Consider the following 20,587-nt stretch of genomic DNA (forward strand, 5'->3'; position numbering starts at 1 on the left):
CCAGCTTCTTCTTCAAGGCGTAGGACAAATGACACCTCCTCCATGCAGCCTTCTGTGAAGCTTGGATCATCATTTGGCAAAGATGTACTTCCCTCCACTCCCATGTGGGAATAGTATACCTCCAGCCCCCTTTGGTCAACAAGACGTTTGGAGACCAGGCCCGGTGCAAAGCCTTGACATGGGCTTGCTGGAACAGCATGCCCACTACTTGGGCTACTGTCCTTGCCATGGGCATGGTTTCCCCCTGCATTGCCCACCAGGTCCAAAAGAATGAGACAAGGCAGACTTCAACCAAATCCCTGCCCAGGAGCCAATCTAGCTGTCCAGCTGAAGTTGGCAGGGCTGCCCCAGGCAATCTGCAGATGTGGGAGTCAGAAGTAAGTGCTCACAAGGTAAGCCACTGAACAATGGGGTCGTTTGTTACACAGCACTGTGGTGACAGCTGACCAGTTCACTTTTTTGGTCCGTTTCCTCTTTGGGGCTTGAGTTGTACTTTGTCCCACAGATTCACTTTCTTAACCGTAGGGCTGATTTTGTTGTAGCGTCTGCCTTCTGCCTTCCCTCCAGTCTACGAGAAACTTGAGGCAAGGACTGTGTCTTAACCAGTACTGACAACCCAGTGCCCAACTAAACGGCACCCAACATCATCATTTCCCTCTGCACCCTCTCCTGGACACCTCGGTCTGAGTGTCTGCTTCTGTGACACATCTGCAAATTTGGACAAGAAGATTCAGAAGCCCCAAGCTTTGGTATCCACTGCGGGGGAGGGGAGGAGCGGGGACACTCGGAGCACAGCTGTCCTTCCTGGGAGCATTGGGACCACACAGCTTCTTTCACAGCTAAAGAAGGGAAATAGGGAGAAGATCTGGTAAGTTTGCATTAGAGGGGTGGGGACAGAGAGAATATAAACAAAGAGGCTTGGAGTCATAGAAATCATGGAAACCCAGTTTGCAAACGTGCCCAGATATCCAGGGGGCAGCGATGGAGGTCTGCCCCAGGAGACTGAGCACGGGAGCCAGAGTTCTGGGCTAGTGAGGGGCAGCTGCAGACCCAGTTTTCCAAGCTCTGCCCACCAGCATCTTGCTAGGATATTCTAGGTTCCAGCTAGCCTAGTTTCCTTAAAAGTTGTCATCCAAACCAGGACACTTTGTGAGAGTGAAAGGAAGCGCCGTTAGTGACTGTGCCGGGACAAAGCCTTGATGTGGGCTTGGTGGCAGAGTGTGCCCACTCCCTGGGCATAAAGGGGCCTGGCAAGCAGAGTTGTATGGTCAGCCTGTGCACGAGGAACAAGATCTATAGGCGGCATTGCTCTGGGGCCAAGTGCACGGGCTCTGGAATCAGAGACCTGGCTTCACGCATGTACCCACCCGTCCTGGCTGCGAAGGTGCTGGTCTCAGTCTCCTCAGCAGGGAAACAGGGACAGCAAGACCCACCTCACAGGCTTGCGCCTGCCCTGGTAAGCACTTCCTACCTGTTATCTGTCATGTTGGCTCTAATTCGTTTTATTAAACTGGTCCTTTCTTCCTAGACTTCAGAAACACAACAGAAGGATCTGCTGAGAAGACCAAGCTCACGCTCTGAAGGGAGCACGGCCCAGAGTTTTCTCAGCGCACAGAGGGGTCCCGGCTGGGCCTCCCCCCTCTCTCCCTAAGGCGCTGGTGTGACTCGCCCATCTATCCAGGGGCGGGGGCCGCCCTCAGCTCTCTCCCGGTTCCAGAGCCCCAGCACTGACCTCAGAGGAGGCTTAGTCCTCGCCTGCTGGTCAGGCTGACCTGGTAAGCCCCGACTCTTCCTCGCCGGCTTCCTCAGGGCCTTTGTTTCTGCTCCCGAGCCCTGCATCTGGCCTGCGCCGGCCTTTCTGAGCGCAGGGGAGCCCAGCAGGCTGGAGTCTGCTCGCAGCCCGCCACTTCTAGAAGCCAGGCCAGGGCTACCCAGGCCCTGGATCCACAGGGCCAGTCAGTTGTCTTCTCCGGGGAATCTGAGACTTGAGGGGGAGAGACAGAAAGTCTGGGTGTCACATTGTGCCCTGGAGGGAAGGTCCCACCAAGGCCCCCAGTATCGTGCCTGGGTATCCAGCTGTCCCTCCAGTCTGCGTGCTGCCCCTCTCACCTCCTCGGGAGCTCCCTGAGGTGGAGAGTCAGAGACTGCCTTCCTGAGGAGCACTGTGGGGACCACTGCAGCACCGTCTGGTCCCCAGCCTGGGGGGCTGTCCCTGCCTCCCCTGACTGCCTTGGATCAGGCGATGATGGTGGGAGCTGCCGAGACACCTCCCTTCCTGCTCCAGGCTCTTCCTGGAGATAGCTGTCCCCAGCCCAGCTCTGGGGACTTCCCAGTGTCGCACCGTTACACACCTCTCACATCTCTTGCCGCCTCCCTGGCAAGGCCTGGCAGGCACCGGCCAGCAGAATGCTAACAAGGGACACACAGCTGAGTTCCCCGCAGGCTCCCGGAAGGCTTCCCGGAGGAGGCCGAGGTGGAAGGCAGCGTTTCTGAAACAGACTGGACCCCCAAGTCTTTTTGGTGGGACCCCCTTGTGAGATGTTCAGTGGAACACGCTGAGGAAGGCAGGGAAGCAGGGAGGGATGGGCGAGGGCAGGCTGCAGGGGAGTCTTAGGGACTTGGAAAAGATCCAAAAGGGGGTGAGGGGAAAGGATGAATCAGAAACAGAGAAAGGGGCGCCTGGGGGCGCTCAGTGAGTTAAGCGTCTGACTCTTGATTTTGGCTCAGGTTGGGATCTCGGGGTCCTGGGAGAGAGTCCTGTGTGGGGCTGGGCGCTGGGCATGGAGCCTGCTTGAGATTCCGCCCCTCCCCCGGCCGCACCTCTGCCCCCGGCCCCTCCCTCACGAGCTTGCGCAGTCGCGCTCTGAAAAACCAAACCCGTGAGAAAGAACCGCAGCGGAGGACGAAAGGCAGTTGCAGCAATGCCTGCAGGCTCGAGCTCATGGAAGCCTGAGAGATGCCCCTGACCCATCGGGAAAGTGATTATGAATCTATTGATCGCTAGCATTAATATGAACGAGTGACTCTCCGAAAAGCCACACCCGAAAATTGAATCCCGGGCGGAGATGGGGACGCTGCCTGTGAAGAACGGCCCCACCCCCACACCCGTTACACACTTGGGGGCCTCGCTCCCCAGGACCCCGCGGACATGCCGACCAGCAGCCTCTGACCCAGAAGCTGATTTTTTTTTTTTTCCCTCTTCTCCAGTCAGAATGATCTGCCCGGCCATCGAATCTGTGTGAATGTACGCGTGGCTTATTAAGATGTTTTTTTTTTTTTTTTAAAGATTTTATTTATTTGTCAGAGAGAGAGGAGAGCAAGCGAGCACAGGCAGACAGAATGGCAGGCAGAGGCAGAGGGAGAAGCAGGCTCCCCGCCAAGCAAGGAGCCCGATGTGGGACTCGATCCCAGGACGCCGGGATCATGACCTGAGCCGAAGGCAGCTGCTCAACCAACTGAGCCACCCAGGCGTCCCCCTAAGATGTTTTTTGATAAATGATCTTATTTCCAGGTGACATGATTCTAGACCCGAAAACCTGGAGAACATTTAATATATGTATGTACATATTTTAGTGTTGTTGACACACAAGAGAACATCAAATGGACACCCACGAGGAACAGGAAGAGAACCCGGCGGACGGAGTGCGGAAGCGAGCGCGTAGGCGGTAGGGGGCAGAGATGGCGTCAAGATGGCCGCTGAGAACCCGTTACGGCCTCTGCGCTCCAGCCCAACCCTCTAAACGTGACTGAAAAGTTTTTTGGTTTTTTTTTTTTGTATTTTATCTTTTTATTAGAGAGAAATAGATGATAATGACAGAGAAAGCAAGAGCAAGTGCAGGCAAGGAGAATTGGGAGAAGCAGGCTCCCAGCCGAGCAGGGAGCCCAATGTGGGGCTCGAACTCAGGACGCCGGAATCATCCCCTGAGGCGAAGGCAGATGCTTAACCGACTGAGTCACCCAGGAGCCCAGAGAAGGTATGTGTTTAAAGCCTCTGTCATAGGACTAGAAACTGCAAACCGAAATCCGTATCAGAAAGATGAGAAATAAAGGGCAGTGGAAGGTAAAAATCTAGCCTGAAATGTTCAGGAAAAGACGCCAGGAAGAGAGGGAGCTGGCTCTAGGGGTGTGCCAGGAGCAGGGAGAGTAAGGTCCAGGCAGCTCACCAGGCGACAAGTGCCGTGTGGGGAGGACTTGCTCGCAGCCCCATCCAGGACACCCAGCAGCTGGCGACAGATGCCTCTAAGGAACAGCAGGACAGGAGAGACAGAAGACAAACTGGGGGGACGGGTGGGACGCAGGGCTCATTTCCTTTGAATGAGCCCTTCATCAGTAAGATAAAGGCCAACACCCAACTGAAAAACTGGGACCAAGATAGGATCAGGCAGTTCACAGGGAATGAAATACTGAGAACTGATACCCATACGAGAAGGTCCTGGACCTCACTCATAATTAAAGAGATGCTAATTAAAATAAGAAGCTACTGGTGGTTCACTCTTATCAAAGATTTGAAAAGACTGCGGAGCTCAGGGCTAGTGAGGGCGTGGGCAGACAGGCTGATGTGATGTAAATCTGCACGACCTTTCTAGAGGACAATTGACATTGGCTAGCAAACGGAAGGTAAAGGACTGAAAGAAAATAGGATAAAATATATTTTTTTTACATTCTTGGAGTGGGGAAACCCTACCTAAAGCAAGACATAAAAATCTAGAAAGTCTAAAGGGAAAAATGGACAGATTCAGCCTCAAAAATTTAAAACTTCTGTAGCACTAAAGACCACATCAAAGGTAAAATACAAAGTATAGACAACAGGTGCAACGTGCACAATGACCCTAAAATACAGAGGGGCCCTTCATAATGAATACAGAGCTTTATGTTCCAATATACAAATGGTCAAAGGACAAGAACAGGCAACTCACAGGAGAATTAAAATGGCCACTAGTTGAGAAGGGACACGTCTGCTCGCTAGGGGTCAGAGAAATGTAGATTTAAAAATTGGTAATATCTAGTGTTGGCAAAAGGAAAGGGGTGTTCTTGTATGCTGTGGTCATTATATGCTGGTAGAGTCTTTTGATGGGCCATTGGGAGAACCTACCAACATGTAAAACGTTTAGATAAACTTCCAGGAATCTATTCTTTGGAAAGACCCACTCAGGGTAGTGGCTGTGCGAACAAGTATGGTCATCACAGCACTGTTTGTATTCAGGAAATACTGGACGTGATCTAAAGAATCAGAGAGTGGAAGAGAAAGGTTCACTTTTTGTGTTTTCATATCAGAAGTTTTTCTGTTTAATATTTTTTAAATTAATGCCCCAGTTGGGGGGAATGCTGTGTGTGATTTTCTGGAAATTATGGTGAGCTAAAATTCCAGTACCTCCTATCCTGAAACCCGTTTGAGTGTCCTTGAAATAAACCCAAACAAACTCTTAAGACACAGCCAGCATAGAGAGGGGGAGCCTTGCTCAGAATGTGGGGTCCTTATGACCCAGCCCCTCCTAATGGGAAGAGAGGATGAAGCAGATTCCCCTCATACAACCCCTTATCCACCTGGCTGAAGAGGCTGGTGTGAGGTCAGGATGTGACCTTAATTGTATGGAGGCAGAAGCAGCTCCTGGCACTGACCTGTGCCTGGACTGAGCACTCTTCACAGCCCAGGAGAAGAAACCAGAACAGCAACCCAACCCTCCAGTGTCAAATTCAAAACTGCTTGAGTAGAGCAAGGAGGGGAACTCCTATCACCCCAAGTCATGGGGCATCATAGCTCGGTCTCATAGCTCAAGAGCCCAGGAGAACAACCCGGGTACAGGAAGAGCCAAGACGCTAGTGAGGCCTGGCAGTGACAGGCCTTTGCTCTACCCTGTTCCAACCAGCACCAGTGACTCAGCCCTCCCGACAGTGTGCCTTTCTTTCTGCTTCTGCCATTTGGTCTCATCTCACTCATGACTCCCCTCTATGTGATGACTCCTGCTCATGCTGATTATCCAAATACCGAACAGCTACGAAAGCATGCCCCCCCGCAGGCAAAACAGACACCAGTTGTGAACAATGGAAGGAGGTAGCAAATTATCCCTAAATTCACTGGCTTAGAACGACAAACATTTACGGTCTCACCCACTTACGGGTCAGGAATTTGAAGCTGCTTAGCTGGGTGGTTCCGGCTCAGGCTGTCTCAGGAAGTTATGGTCATTTAAAGGCTTGACCGGGGCTGGAGCATCCGCTTCTGAGCTGTCTCGGTCCCGGGACTGTGAGCAGGAGGCCCAGGGCCCCACTGGTGGACCTCTCCATAAGGCTGCTTTAGCGGCCCTACTATATGGTGGCTGGCTTCCCCAGAGGGAGTGATCCAAGAGAGCAAGGCAGAGTCAGACGGTCTGTTATGACCTAGCCTCGAAAGTCACCCACCGCCCTTTCTGCAGTGTCCTGGTGGGTGCACAGATCAGCCATCCTCTCTTGTGGCAGCGCTTGCACAAGGCTGTAAATACCAGGAGGTGAGGCCCGGTGGGGGACATTCAGAAGGCTGCTCCCTCTCTGAGGTCCTCTCAGGGATTTCCACCATCCTCAGAACAAAACCCGAAGGCCTGCCCCTGGCCTGGGAGGCCTGGCGTGACCTGGCCCTTGCCTACTTCCCAGGCTCATCATGTCCTTGGCCCACTTGCACTGACCTCCAGACCTCAACCTCCCAAGCTCATCCTTCATATTTCTGCTCTCTCTGCCTACAAGTCTCCTTTCGAGATCTTTGCATGGTTGGTTCCCTCTTACCTTTCAGGTCTCAGCTCAATGGCATCTCTTCAGATGGGCTTCCCTGAGCACCCTGTCAAAAAGAGTCCCCACCCCTGCTTGTGTCTGTCTCACATCACCTTGTGTGCTTTCTTCTCCCCACTATGACAAATTTGTAGATCCTGCGTGAATGATGATACATAATTTCTGATTGGATGTATTTAGACATGCAGTCAGTACCGATGTCATGCTGTCGGGCTACATTTTTTCCTTCGGTTCCATCGGAGAGGCCCATCACATCACCCTGTGCTAACTTCTTCCCAGCATAGCACAGACCTGTAGCTGAACTGATCTTGTCCTCCTGTATCAGGTTATTGCCCTTCTCCCTTCACGTGCCAATGCGAGCCCTGACTTCTAAGCAACAGACTCCTTTCTGGCTAGTTTAAGCTGAAGAGGAACTTATTACAGGATAGTAAGCACCTCAGAAATCGTCAGGGAGGGCAGAGAACCAGGCTTGGGGGTCATTTGTGGGGATCATTCCTTGTAGGAGCCCCACTGCACACACACACACCGCTGTTGCCTGGGTGGGCAGAGACCACCGTTGGGATGCCTGCTACCGTCACCTCTGGGAGCCAGATGGATCTGCTGGATTCTCCAGAGAAGATTCCTTTGCACCTGCTTCTCAGTGTCCCTTAGTGTCATGCACGTGCCTCTCATTGGTGGCATCTTGGGTCACATGCTCTGCTCCACCTGCAGGCGAGACCAGGAACTTACCTGATCCCACACCGGGGAGCTGTGAGTTCAGAGGATGGGGATTTCTCAAAACCAAGGAAGAGTAGTCCATGGTTTCCATCAACCCTTCTTTCCTACTTCAGCTTAGAAACAACAACAAAACCCAGTAGCAAGCCGAGAACTATCTCCCAAAAGGAAAATGGTTACTTGGGAAAGGAGTTCATGGCTCTGCTCCAACACTTGAGGGCTTTCTGCCTTTCTCTGGCCATCTTGCTCGTGTATTTACTGCTTGCCTCTGGGTAAGTGCTATGAGAACTGGGACCTGGTTTATCTCTGTATCCTCCGTACCTAGAACGGTGCCTGGCCCGTCCCAAGAGCCCGTGGATGTTAAGTTAATGCACCGGGTACACGATGTCCCTTCCCATGGTGAATAAGGCTGACCTGCAGAAATGACAGTGCGTGACCTTCAAATCTCAGCTCTTTCATGGCTAACCGCCCCTTCTCGGTGGGCTAGTCCCAATTTCAGGTTCTAGACAGGAGGAATCTTGCTGGTCATCTTGTCTACTTGTATCAAGCCACCGATGGTCAGGACGGCCTATAAAGGGGAGGGGTGTCTGCCGATGTCAGCCCATCAGAAGGGCCTGCGAGATCCCCAATGGGCGTGAGGTGCTGACATGTCTGTTACAGTGGGGTCACCTCTCCCCAGAGGATGGGGTTCTAAGCTCTCCATGTAAGACATGCCATCTGGTCAGTGACTCCTGAAAGTCCCTTACGTTACCATGAATTTCTCTCCAGTACCACCTAGAAAAATCCAGCTCAACTGGTTTCCCTGCTAAGTGGGGGCAGATGACTGTCTCTCCGGTGAAGCCCCAGGCATAGCTGGATTTTGCCTTATGGGTCTTGTGGTGTGGAGAGCACACGTGAGACACTCACAGCCTTAGAGGCACAGGGGACCCGACCCACTGAGAGAGCCATAGATGCCACCACACCTTCTTCCTGTTGCTCCCTCAGGGTCACCCACCATGAGGTGTGAAAGGCAGAACCTCAGCCCGACCTCCATTGTCTTCCCCTGCCCCCTTCTTTCTGTTTTCTTCTTTCTCTTCCCTTTTGAGCACATATATACTACTAGGTTCGGTGATTTTTTTTTTTTAAGATTTTATTTATTTGACAGAGAGATCACAAGGAGGCAGAGAGGCAGGCAGAGAGAGGGGGGAGCAGGCTCCCCGCTGAGCAGAGAGCCTGACGCGGGGCTCGATCCCAGGACCCTGAGATCATGACCTGAGCCGAAGGCAGAGGCTTAACCCACTGAGCCACCCAGGCACCCCTCGGTGATTTTTAAAAAAAATATCCACTTGCTCTTAATGGATTTACACATGAATTTTAAGAAGTCTGAATATAAGAGGAAGAAAATGAATCTGATCCCAGTGAGAAAGCCCCAGCACAAAAGTAAAAGGAGAAGGCAGTGAAATCTTATTGATAATCCTATTCTCTGAAATAGATCTCTCAACTGAAAGAAAAAAAGATTTGAGAAAATAGCTATTACCTATTGTTGGGAGGGCTGGGGAACAAGACAAGGACAGGGCAGGGGAACTGGGGGCCTGTCACCTCCGCTTGTCACTGTTTGCTATGGTCAATAGGGTTACAGGAGGCTGGATGATTAAACAGGAGCAACAGGGAAACCTGTGTGGCACGTGGGGGAAATCACTGAGAGAGGGAAGGAAAGCTGGGGACCGTGCCAGACTTCCAGGAGAAAGTATGAACATACAGGATGACAAAAAAGTCCCTGAAATTTCAGAATAAATCAAGTGGAACAGAATTAATCATCAAAACAAGTTTATATTTCCTCTCCCTTTTACTCTTTTCTCCTCTTCCTCTTTCTTCCTCCCTCCTTCCTTTCCCTCCTCTCTCTGCCCCCCACCTGCTGTCTGTCTGTCTCACACACACACGCACACACTCACAGGTAGAGAGTCTTGTCTGTTTTCTTCATGGCTGTCTCGCCAGAACTTAAAACAGTGCCTCATCCAGCAGTGCCTGGCTGGCTCAGTCCCTAGAACATGTGATCTTAATCTCCACGAGCTGAGTTCAAACTCCATGTTGGGCCTAAAACGTACTTTAAAAAAACAAAGAGGGGCGCCTGCCTTCGGCTCAAGTCATGATCCCAGGGTCCTAGGGCCAAATCCCACATTGGGCTCCCCGCTTCTCCCTCTGCCCTTTCCTGCTGCACCGGTGTTCTCTCTCACTCACTCACTGACTCACTCACTCACTCATAAATAAATAAATAAATAACATCTTAAAAAAAACCAACAACAAAACCCAAAACAGTGCCTAGGTCACAGTAAGCCTTTAGTATTTGTCAAATAAATGAATGGAAGACTTTATAATGAACCGAGATGGGTCATCTTGCACTAATTAAAATGAGAAGCCCACTAACCCTAAAATAACAACTTGGTGGGATCCCTAAACTTGATAGAAAAAAAATAAAAACTTCCCCCAAATTTTGGGCAGAAAATGCAAAGTTAAATAATTTTCCAAAATCTTGATAACCAAGATGTCTTGCTTTGAACTTTGCAGGGCAGCAGTCAAGTCCTGAGACAATGGAATGAAAACCGCAGAGTTGAGGGAATGAGAGGCTCCCAGGACTCCTGAAGCCCAGAAGACAATGGAAGGAAATCTCTGGTGGGGAACGCAGGACAACTGGCCTCATGGGGCCTTTGGGGAAGGCAGAGATTAAAGGCCACTTGCGGAGGGAGAGCACTTCCTCCCTCCAGCAACACTTTTGGAGCACCTTCTGAGCCCTGCCCACCCTGTTCTTTCTCCCAGGCCTGGAGTGACAAGGGAAGGAAGACGGAGCCAACGCTCAGAGCAGGGTTGGCCCTTGACGGGCCTGCCCAGAACATCCCTGGCAGCTTCGGCTCTGGGATCCTGCAGGCCTCTTGGCCCCGGAGAGTAACCCACAAGACCATCTTCCTAGAACCTATGATCATGCTGTGCCCTGGGTGGGCTCAGGCTGGGCACTCCTTTCCCCCAGGAGAGTTGGGGAAGGGACACTGGAGGCCACGGAGGGCTTCATGGGGATGACGTCCTCGGAGTCCAGCCGGCGTGTTTGTGTTTATTGTGGTGTGGAACAGGCAGCTCGGTTCCTCTCCTGGAGCCCCTGTGGGCCCCGCCCTCCAGAGCTCAGCGCCTGTGGACCTGGAAAAGCCTTATGTCCTTCCAGGTAAGCCAGACCAGAGGCAAGCGGGCGCTTGCCCCCGACCCAACCTCAGCATGCTTGCTGGGCAGGAATGGCAATGGAGAGAGCACCCCTGAAGCCAAGCTCCTCAGCCTCCTGCTCTCCTTCCTTCCCCCCCTGCTGGCTGTTGGCCACGTTCCATCCAAAGCACTCACATGTGCGTCCCTTGCCCAGCCTTTCCAGTGTGTTTGCTGAGTTCCCACTATGCACTACGAGCTGGTGGGCAGACGTCTCAACATGCCATTGTGGGATTTTTGACACTGCAGAGGTCATGACCAAGGCAGATCTTCACCACAGATCAACCATTCCCAGCCCTCCGAAGCTCCGGAACTTTCGCCTTGGACACATCACCCCGCCTGTACACAGTAAGAAAGTAAGCAGCACTTTTTGTACCTTGGGGTCAAAAATAAAACCCAGTCACTTCAGTGTCACTCTTACAGCAGCATTGACTTAATGACTAGGGAAAAAAATACCATTGTCTGGACAAAGAGACGTATTTGGGGAATTTTATTATACTGACATACTGAATTCCCAGCCCTCTGGGGGAAAGAAAGCACCAAGTGTTCTCCCACCGCCCCCCAAAAAGGATGAAAATAGATTCCCAGAACAGACACAAAACAGCAGCCCCAGCTCCCTTCCATGCCAAGCACTGTCTGGTGACTGATTCACCCAGGACTCTTCCAGAAGGGACAGAGTCCTGTCCATTAGGTTAAAAGGAAAGGATGATGAGACTATTGGTGGCAGGGCCAGCCCAGGGATGTTGGTGGAGAGTAGCCAGGCGGGAGGTGGGGGGCTTGCGGAGGGTATAGGGGGACGTGTAGGGAGCCAAGGCCAGATTTCTGTCCCTTTGTTTCCTCCGTCTATGCATCTGTCTCTCTGTCTTGCTGTCTGTCTGTCTCCTGGTCCCTGTAGGTGTCTGCTGGCTGGCCTCTCTCAGGACATGAGATCTCTCTTCTCTGCTTGCCCAGAGCATCTGCTTTTCCTTTCTCCCTCTCTTTGCAGAGCGACTTTCTCATCTCTGCTGAACCATGACGGTTCTTTTCATGACCCTACACATTTGGTGCCTGTGCCAGCTGATGGCGTCTCCAGGTGCCCTGGGACCAGATTTGCAGGCCAGAGGGAGCACTTCCATCAGGCCAACCCTCCCCACTGTCCTAGGGCTCTGGGAGCATGCATGCTCAGACATGGGGCCGGGGACAGCAGGACCCCACTCTTGGGAACGGTGGTGGGTGTGAGAGTTCCCAGATACGGGGGCAAACCCTGGATCTACACCTCCAAGAAGTCTTCTATGTTACAAACCCCACAGAAGACGTGTTCTTGGAAATCTCAGGGGTGGGCCACATGGGTAATGCTCCCTTTTGCAGGCTTTAGAAATACATACAAATTTCTAAGGCTTAAAAAAGACATAGTTCACATGTGACTCTGAAATAAAATAGTAAAATAGGTCCCTGTTCTACACAATTCGGGCTGAAAGCTTTTCTAAATGCAGCAAGCTGTATTAGCATCTTCACGCAGCCTCTTCCTAATTTAAAGATACTATAATTATATATCATGCATTGACATTGCTGGAAATCTGGGTAGAAACTTGGCCTGGGAAGGACCAAACCAAAACATTCAGTTTCCTGGATTTAAAACGGCCAGAATCACGTCTGGAAAAAATCCTACATATTGTTCAAAACAGCTCTGGGAATGGTGCTCCCCATCCCCCCCACCCCCGCCTTGTGCAAGCCCTCCTCCTCCTCACCTCTGCAGAGGACTGGAAGGCACCCGTGCCGCCAGGAGAAACCACCCAAAAACACAGCTTCTTAAATGTGGGGCCATGACAGTCGGTAGGTTTCAGGGAAAACAGCCTGGCGGAGAGACTCCAGCCTCTTCCAGACCCGAATGCCCAGCAAACTGCAAGAGATAGACGGTCTGCGTTTACAAAAACGAAATACAGCAGAATTCTGCCGTCCTGAATCGTCCTGAATCGCAGAGAGACTCATTGTTCAAGTGGCTGCGTCTTATCTAAGGCATTTGGAGGTTCTCCTCCTTGTTTCCTGGGCATTTCTTGAAACCACGGTTGGTCTAGTTTCCAAAGGTGCAGTCAAAGTCCTGGGGATGGGTGGGACCAGATCAGCCCTCCTCACCCAAGCTCAGTGGCTTGGAGTTGTTCTGTTTCAATTATTTTCCTAATTCAATTTTTATTTGGTCAGTGGTACAATAAATATTGGCTCAACAGCAACACTCCCCGATCTCGAGACCCGCAAAGTTCACATTCTTTAAGTTAGTTCTTTTGGTATTTACTTCTGTAATCTTCAATGATAAGCTCCCATGATTATTCCTTTGTTTTTCCCTTTTGAACGGTCCTTTCCTGATTCTCGACCTTGGGCTGTGCCTCTCCCCCTGCACACTCCCAGCGCTCACACATAAACACACCTTTCCCCCTCCCTTCCCTTCCCCAGAGAGTTCAGTGTTTACACTATTCTGTCTGGCCAAGCAGCTATTAATACCCTCCCCGATCATAGGAAGGGCACCTAACCGCAAGTGGGGGGTGTAGAAGGATTTCTGGAAGAAGTAAGAGACGGAAGTGGATGTTCAGGAACAAGCCTGAGACAGCAAAGGGACGGACCCTGGGAGCCAATGGGCTGGAGCACGGGCTGGGGGTTGGTGGGACACAAGCTGGGATGTCAGCAGACCTTGGGATCCATGGGGGAGCTGGTCACAGAGCTGTGTTACGATCAGACGGCGTTTGAGAACCGTGCCTGTGGCTGCCCTCCCTGTAAGGACGGATGGAAGGGGTGGGCCCGAAGCAGTTTCTCTGGGGGAGACGTGGTGCAGGCCTGGACCCCGGGCCCAGCAATCTGGGAAACCCCAGGCACCTGACCCGATGGGGATGCCAATCATGGGAGCAGAGAGAGGAGTAGCTGGCTTCCAAGGGAGATGATGAGCTCCAGTTTGGACACCCTGAGTCTGAGGTATCCATAGGATGTGTGGGTCTGGAGCGAGGAGAAAACAGCAAGGCTGGAACAAGGTGGAGAAAGATATTTTTTATTTTATTGTTTTTTAAAAGATTTTATTTATCTGTTTAGAGAGAGAGCGCGTGTGAATGGGGGAGGGGCAGAAGGAGAGAGAAAGTCTCCGGCAAACTCCCAGCTGAGCGCAGAGGACCCTGAGAACATGACCTGAGTCGAAATCCAGAGTCCGCTGGTTAACTGACTGAGACACCCAGGTACCCGCTTAAACAGTCTACTGCAGAGTTTCTGTTACAAATCGTGGTAAGCATTTGTTTTGGAAGGTGAGACCCCCTCCACTCCCGAAGGCCTGGGAATCCGCAGCCCTCAGGATTCAGAGGCCAGGAGACACTTCAGGGCATGGGGAGGTCTGGGATTTGCCACAGAAAAATGAAAGGTAAAGGGGGTGGGCAAGATGGTGGGAGGCTGTGCAAGGCCTAACGTGACCCCTGACCTAGAACACCCCAAAACCTTTAGGAAAGTCTAATAACCCCACAGTGTGGGGTATGATTACACGGCATGGGAAGCCCGAGAGGAGGCTGCATTTTTCATTAGTGTCTACATAGTGCGGACAGAGAGACAACGTGCAAGGAAGCCAGAGCCCAAGATTAGAGTCCCGAGAGTGTCTGGAGATCAGAAGCGTCCTGGGGAAGGCCTCTGAGTTCTACCAACTGTGACGTAGGTGGTTCACCTAGACTTCAAGAGAGCCCCTTGATGAACATCCCCAGCTGACCCGGAGTGACCAAGACCTCCAGGATGGGGGGAGACAAGGGGAAGAGGGCCTGGGGAGGTGGTGTCCCACACACTCAGGACGGGATGTTCCAAGGAAGAAGAGGCCCCAGATGTCCAGTGGCCCTGGGGAGCCAGGAATGATGAGGGCCAAACAGAGTCTGTTGGGTGACAGTGGTGAGGACGCTGGTGAGGTCCCAGGGGAGAGCTGCCTCGGTGGGTGGATGGAAATGACAGAAGTGGGAATACAGAATGGGGAGAAATAGGTGAGAACGTATAGTTAGGGTAGAAACAGTGCTTCCTAGAAACATGGCTTTGAAGATGGTCCAGGGGCCCCTGTGGTTCCAGTTGTCCTCCAGAAGCGGAAAAACCGTGTAATACCACCATGCAGCTGTATTGTTTGCTTCTCTTTATGGAAAGAAAAAAATACCTGTTTATGATTTAAAACCCCACCAAGGGCGCCTTCTTAAGCATCTGCCTTCTGCTCGGGTCATGATCCCAGGGTCCTGGGACTGTGCCCCAAGTCAGGCTCTCTGCTCAGTCGGGGGGGTCTGCGCCTTCTGCTTCTCCTCCCCGCCCCCCCCAGCTTGCACACGCACACATGTGCTCTCTCTCAAATAAACAAAATGTTTTTTTTTTAATCTTAAAAAAAAAAAACCACATCAAAATCTGCATTCTCCTTTCACACAAAGACACATTTTTACATCTTTGGTACAAAATGAATATGGAGTGTTTTCATAAATTCCAAGAAAACTCTTATCCCCAAAGGGTGCCGGTTGCTGGACAGAGAGGGGCCTGCCTTGACAGGGAAATGGTGCTTTGATTGGAAGGCATTTTTGCTCCCAAAAGAGGCTATCAAAGGGTCCAGAAGACCCCGTCCCCTTGAAGCAGGCTGTTTGGCTGCGGGCACTGTGCCGGCTTCCCAAAAGGTCAAGACAAGAGGGAGTTTTGTAAAGCTGCTGTGGGCAAAGGGATAAAGGGGGGAAGAACTACCCAGGGAGCTCTCCTGGGGTGAAATGCCAGGAGACTGGGGGGCCCCCCCACTCATGCTCCCCTTTCTTGTGATGGCAGAATGTCCAACAGTCACTCCAGAACCAGAAACAAGGGTCAGGATTTTGGTTTTGTTCGTATGCCTGTTTGGTTTTTATCCCGCTTGGCTGTGTCCATCATATCCGCCTCCTCCTCTCAGATGAACGAGAAGCCCAACCACTTCCTGGGGGAGTCTGTGCTTTCTGCAGCCTGAGCAGCGCCCACAAAATGCTGCTTCATTCTCGGAACCAAGGGCAACATCTCCCGGGACCCTGGACCTGGTTTGCACAGAGGTTCCAGCACCTTCGATGGGCCCAGTCTGAGGGTTACCAGACAGGATGGCCTCGTGGGGTGAGTCTTGTGGGTGAAGAGGCTGCCTCTCAGCATTGCAGGAACAAGAAGGAAGAGAAATCACGGCAGCGACAAGGGGGCGGGAAAGCCCTAGCAACAGAAACAAGTAATTGCATGGGGCGCCTGGCTGGCTCAGTCATGGGAGCACACAGCTCTTACTCTCAGGGATGTGAGTTCGAGCCCCACGTTGGGTATAGAAATTACTTAAAAATAAAATCTTGAAAAAAAGAAAGTGGGGCACCTGGGTGGCTCAGTGTTAGGTTAAAGCCTCTGCCTTCGGCTCAGGTCATGATCCCAGGGTCCTGGGATCGAGCCCCACATCAGGTTTTCTGCTTGCTGGGGAGCCTGCTTCCTCCTCTTTCTCTCTCTACCTGCCTCTCTGCCTACTTGTGCTCTCTCTCTGTCAAATAAATAAATGAAAGCTTTTAAGAAAGAGAGAGAGAAAGAAAGAAATATAGTTATTGCAGCAAGAGAGAGAGACCAGAAGCTCACTGTCACTGATACATCAGCTCCGACAGGAGGGATAAGTTAGTGATGGCCATCTGATGACACAGAAACCTGGGAGTGGACAATGACAGAGTAACAGGGCCTCGACCAGGATGGACCCCTCCCAGTGACCCGTTGTAAGGTGTCACCGAGTTCCGGGGGGCAGAGGTGTTCCCAGTTCATTCCAGAGAGTGAGCTGTTTCCGGAGGGGCCCAGTACCATCCAGCTGGCCCAGTGCACTCAGCCCGTCGCATGGTAAGGGCTCCGTTTCCTAAAAGTCGATGCTCAGCTGGAGCTACCCACCAGGCTCACATTTGGCTCGGGAAAATCAAATACAAGCCCTATTGGATTGTTGGGCTGTCTTGGAGCACTTCCGAGGGGACAGATGAATGAGAGGCTGTTGGTTGACATTTAACTACAGTTCCATTGATCAAATGTCTCCGTGCAGTCTGTCCAAGCCAGCCTAGAGGTGGACCAGACCCAGTGGCCAGAGGGGCTGCGGGCTTGCCGGCTGTGCTGCCTGCCCTCTCCTCCCCCGCCATGCAGGGCACGGGCCACCTGTCTGTGTTGTGAAATCACTTGCCTGAGCTCCTTTCAGGGGTAGTTTTCTGTTCAAGACGTCTTTCTCTTCTCTTTGTCCTTCGTAAGGGTCCCATGGTATATTAATCTGCTCAAACTGCCAAAACAAAATACCATAGACCCAGGGGCTTAAACAACAGAAATGTATTTCTCCCAGGTCTGGGGACTGGTAGGCCAAGATCTAGGTGCCGGCAAGTCGGCTTCATCATGAGGTCTCTTCTGGCATGTAGGTAGGGGGCCGCCATCTCAGGGTGCTCACAGGACCTCATCTTTGTGCACATAAGGGAGGGGTAAGGGAAGGAGAGAGTGAGCTGTGGTGCCTTTTCTTCCTACAAGGACATCAGTTGTGTTAGATTAGGGGGCCCCCCTTATGATTTCATTTAATCTAAATCACATCGTGCAGACCGTATCTCCAAATACAGTCCTATGGGGTTAGGGTTTTAAGACATGCATTATGGAAGAGCACAACTTAGTCCGTTGCACATAGACACCCAAGAACTGCTCATAATCTGGTCTGCAACTCCACAGAGAATAGAAAGAGTCAACTTTCTGTGAGTGTTAGAAACGTTTTATATCTGTGTGGTGGTTATACAGGTGTGTGTGTGTGTGTGTGTGTATAAATTATTTGAGGTATATACCTAAGAATTGTATGCTTTGATATATGTATGTTACACTTCAGTTTTTTTCTCAATTTTAATGAACACACAGAGAAGAGAATCCAATTAAATCCCTGAGGACTTTGGGAATGAAGAAGGTGGCCCATGGTATCCTTAGGCTAGGAATTGACACCAAGGCCTTAACATGCAGGAATGAAAGGATCTTAGCTTTCATTGAGCATTTTGTTTGTCAGGGTAGTTCTGCCTATAGGAAAGGGAAGTCTACTCACTGTGTCAAGTAGAAAGAATCTTCCACGAATCCAAAAGAATCTGAAGAGCGAGACCTCACAAGGGACAGAAACTGGGATATTCCCTCACTGCTAACTCAGTCTCTCTGTCTCTCTTTCTCTCTCCCTCTTGGTCTCTCCCTCTCTCCCCCTCTCTCCTGCAATTTCTGCCTATGCCTGTGTATCTACTCACTTTGGTCTTTGGACCCGTTTTCTCTCTTTTCTCTTCGTGGTTCCAATATGGCTGCCACAGCTGTTGGGTCAGTATGAGTCTCCCTCCTTAGCTCATTAACTGTTCCTTCCCTTTGTGTCTCTTAGGTCAGCCTCCCAAGAATGGTCCCAGCACACCTTTTTGAGCCAGTGTCCCGATGTAGGTGAAAAGGCTGCCCTTGGGCCCAACATCTACAGCAGAAAGAAGGAAGCCATGTTGTACAGTTTGAAGTTATGTATGGGCCAGGTCCTGGGTTAGAAGAACCTATTTTCAAAAGAGCTATGGAGGAGAAGGCAACAAGAGATGACTTTCTCAAGAATGGTAAGTTTGAAGGATCTCCATATATATTTTCTTGTAATGTTTTTAGTTCGGGTCTCAAGGGAAAGCTGGTCAGAAACAATGAGTTGGGAAGTGTTCTCTCCTTTTCGCTTTTCTGGAAGAGTTTGTGGAGAACTGCCATTCTTTCTTCCTGAAAGATTTGGTGGAATTGAACAGTAAAACCATCTGGGCCCGGAGTTTTCTTTCTGAGAAGGTTTCTTAGCTATAAATTCAATTTCTTCAATAAATATAGGGCTATTCGAGTTATCTCTTTCTTTCTGAGTTGGCTTTGGTAGTTGGAGTCTTTTAAGAAAATTGTTTGTCTAGGGACACCTGGGTGGCTCAGTCTGTTAAGCATCTCACTTCCACTCAGGTCACAATCTCAAGGTTTTGGGATTGAGCCCCACATCGGGCTCCCTGCTCCGTGGGGAGCCACCTTCTCCCTCTGCCCCTCCCCTCAGCTCATGTTCTCTCTCTCTCTCTCTCTCTCAAATAAATAAAAAATCTTAAAAAAAAATAAAAGCCTGGGGAGGGTATGTGCTATGGTGAGTGCTGTGAAGTGTGTAAACCTGGCGATTCACAGACCTATACCCCTGGGGCTAATAATACATTATATGTTAATTTAAAAATTATTTTAAAAAGGAAATTGTCCATATAATCTAAGTTACAGAATTTATTGACATAAAGTTGTTCATAGTATTGTCTTACTAGCCTTTTCACATCCATACAATCTGTATTGGTGTCCCCTGTCTCCTTCTTGATATTGGTGAATTGTGTTTTCTCTATTTTTTTTCCTGGTCAGTTTGGCTAGAGGTTTATCAATTTCATTGATTTTTCTCAAAGAACCAGCTCTTGGCTTCACTGATACCCTTTATTCTTTTTCCTGTCTCGCTGATATCTTCTTTGATCTTTACTGTTTCGTTTCATTTGCTCCTTCTGGATTTAATTTATTCACCTTTTTCTAGTTTCTTAAGGTAGAAGCTGGGGTCACTGATGTGATATCTGTCTCATTTTCTAACATAAACATTTAGTGCTGTGAAGACACAGGTCTCTGATGACAGCCCATGACTTGAGCCCTGGGTCAAGTCTCATCTGAGGCCACTGGTCCCCCGCTCTGGCTACATCAGAGCCGCCCTCTAAACTTCTAAGACACCCATGCCTGGGTGCCACCCCAGGCCAATTAAGACAAAATCTTTGGGAATGAGCTACAGGATGAGTAGTTGTCAAAACTCAGCAGGTGGGTTTAAGGGACGGCTGGGATGGTGAATCACTACCACACTCCGCTGGTGTTTCTCAAACTGTAACGAAGGCAGTTCTGTTTTGTTTTGTTTTGTTTTCCAAGTTTATGTTCCTGTTGTCTTATGAAATACTTTGTAACATACAGTAAAAATGAACCATGTGATTTCAAGAAGTTTCCCTCCTGAAGAGTGGCACTTCTGTTGCCTCTTAAATCCAGGTGTTCTCATTATTCTTTATTATTTTTTAACAATTTTATTTATTGATTTGACAGTGAGAGAGAGAGCACAAACAGGGGAGGGACAGAGGGAGAGGGAGAAGCAGGCTTCCCCCTGAGCAGGGAGCCGGATGCAGGGCTTGATCCGAGGACTCTGGGATCATGACCTGAGCCATAGGCAGATGCTTAATGGACTGAGCCACCCAGGTGCCCCTCATTATTCCTTATTATTATCAACAACAGAGGAAAGGAGGTTGGTACAAAGAGGATTGTGCATGTGGTCATTTCAGCTGTATAGTTGTACCCCCTTGTGGGATTGTAACAGTTTGTGGAACGTTCCAGTCCATGGACCGTGCTTTGAGTAGCACCGTCTACGTATCTTGATTGTACGAGCCCATAGCTTCTTTTTATTGTTTAAACTTACTGGAGTTGGGTTTTTGGAAGAGGAAGATTCCAGCGAAATTACCCTCCCACAGACATACCCATCTATTCTGCAGTCACCTGTTAACATATTTCTCGCCCTCTCCCACACAAGAGCTACAAGCATCCCAGAGTAGTGTGCAGTCCTGGTTTGTTTGATGATGTCTGTGTGGTTACCATGTGCCTCATTCTGGCTCCCTTTCTGGAGCAGAGCCCAGATGAGGCAAACTTCCTTCCAGCCATTGTGGATAATGCTAAAGAAAGCTGAGAACACCTAGGTTTGAGAGGCAATGGAAGCACTATTTCTTTTTATATTATAAAAGAAAATTCTAGAAGCCACAGGATAGCAGATACGGATTTCAGCATATTGGCATTTTTTTTTTTCGACACCCAAATCATCCCACTTGCAAGCAGAGACAGCTCCTTCAGGTTGCCTCCTGTGTTCTTAAATCCACATCAT

The 20,587-nt window shown here is 50.4% G+C and overlaps 1 long non-coding RNA gene across 2 annotated transcripts; it reads right to left on the reverse strand.

The window, feature by feature from the left end:
• Positions 1–252: 252 nt before the first annotated feature.
• On the reverse strand, positions 253–10,998 carry LOC125103774 (uncharacterized). 2 transcript variants are annotated; one of them, XR_007128491.1, is made up of 5 exons: positions 10,831–10,998; positions 7,651–7,884; positions 6,117–7,461; positions 1,733–1,984; positions 253–839 (listed from the first exon to the last, which is right to left on the reverse strand). It is a non-coding gene; the product is annotated as an uncharacterized LOC125103774 (long non-coding RNA). The 2 variants fall into 2 exon arrangements; XR_007128490.1 differs by having other exon boundaries at positions 6,117–7,884.
• Between the last annotated feature and the right edge of the window lie 9,589 nt (positions 10,999–20,587).

This window comes from Lutra lutra, chromosome 7, assembly GCF_902655055.1.
Source record: "Lutra lutra chromosome 7, mLutLut1.2, whole genome shotgun sequence".
Classification (NCBI taxonomy): domain Eukaryota; kingdom Metazoa; phylum Chordata; class Mammalia; order Carnivora; family Mustelidae; genus Lutra; species Lutra lutra.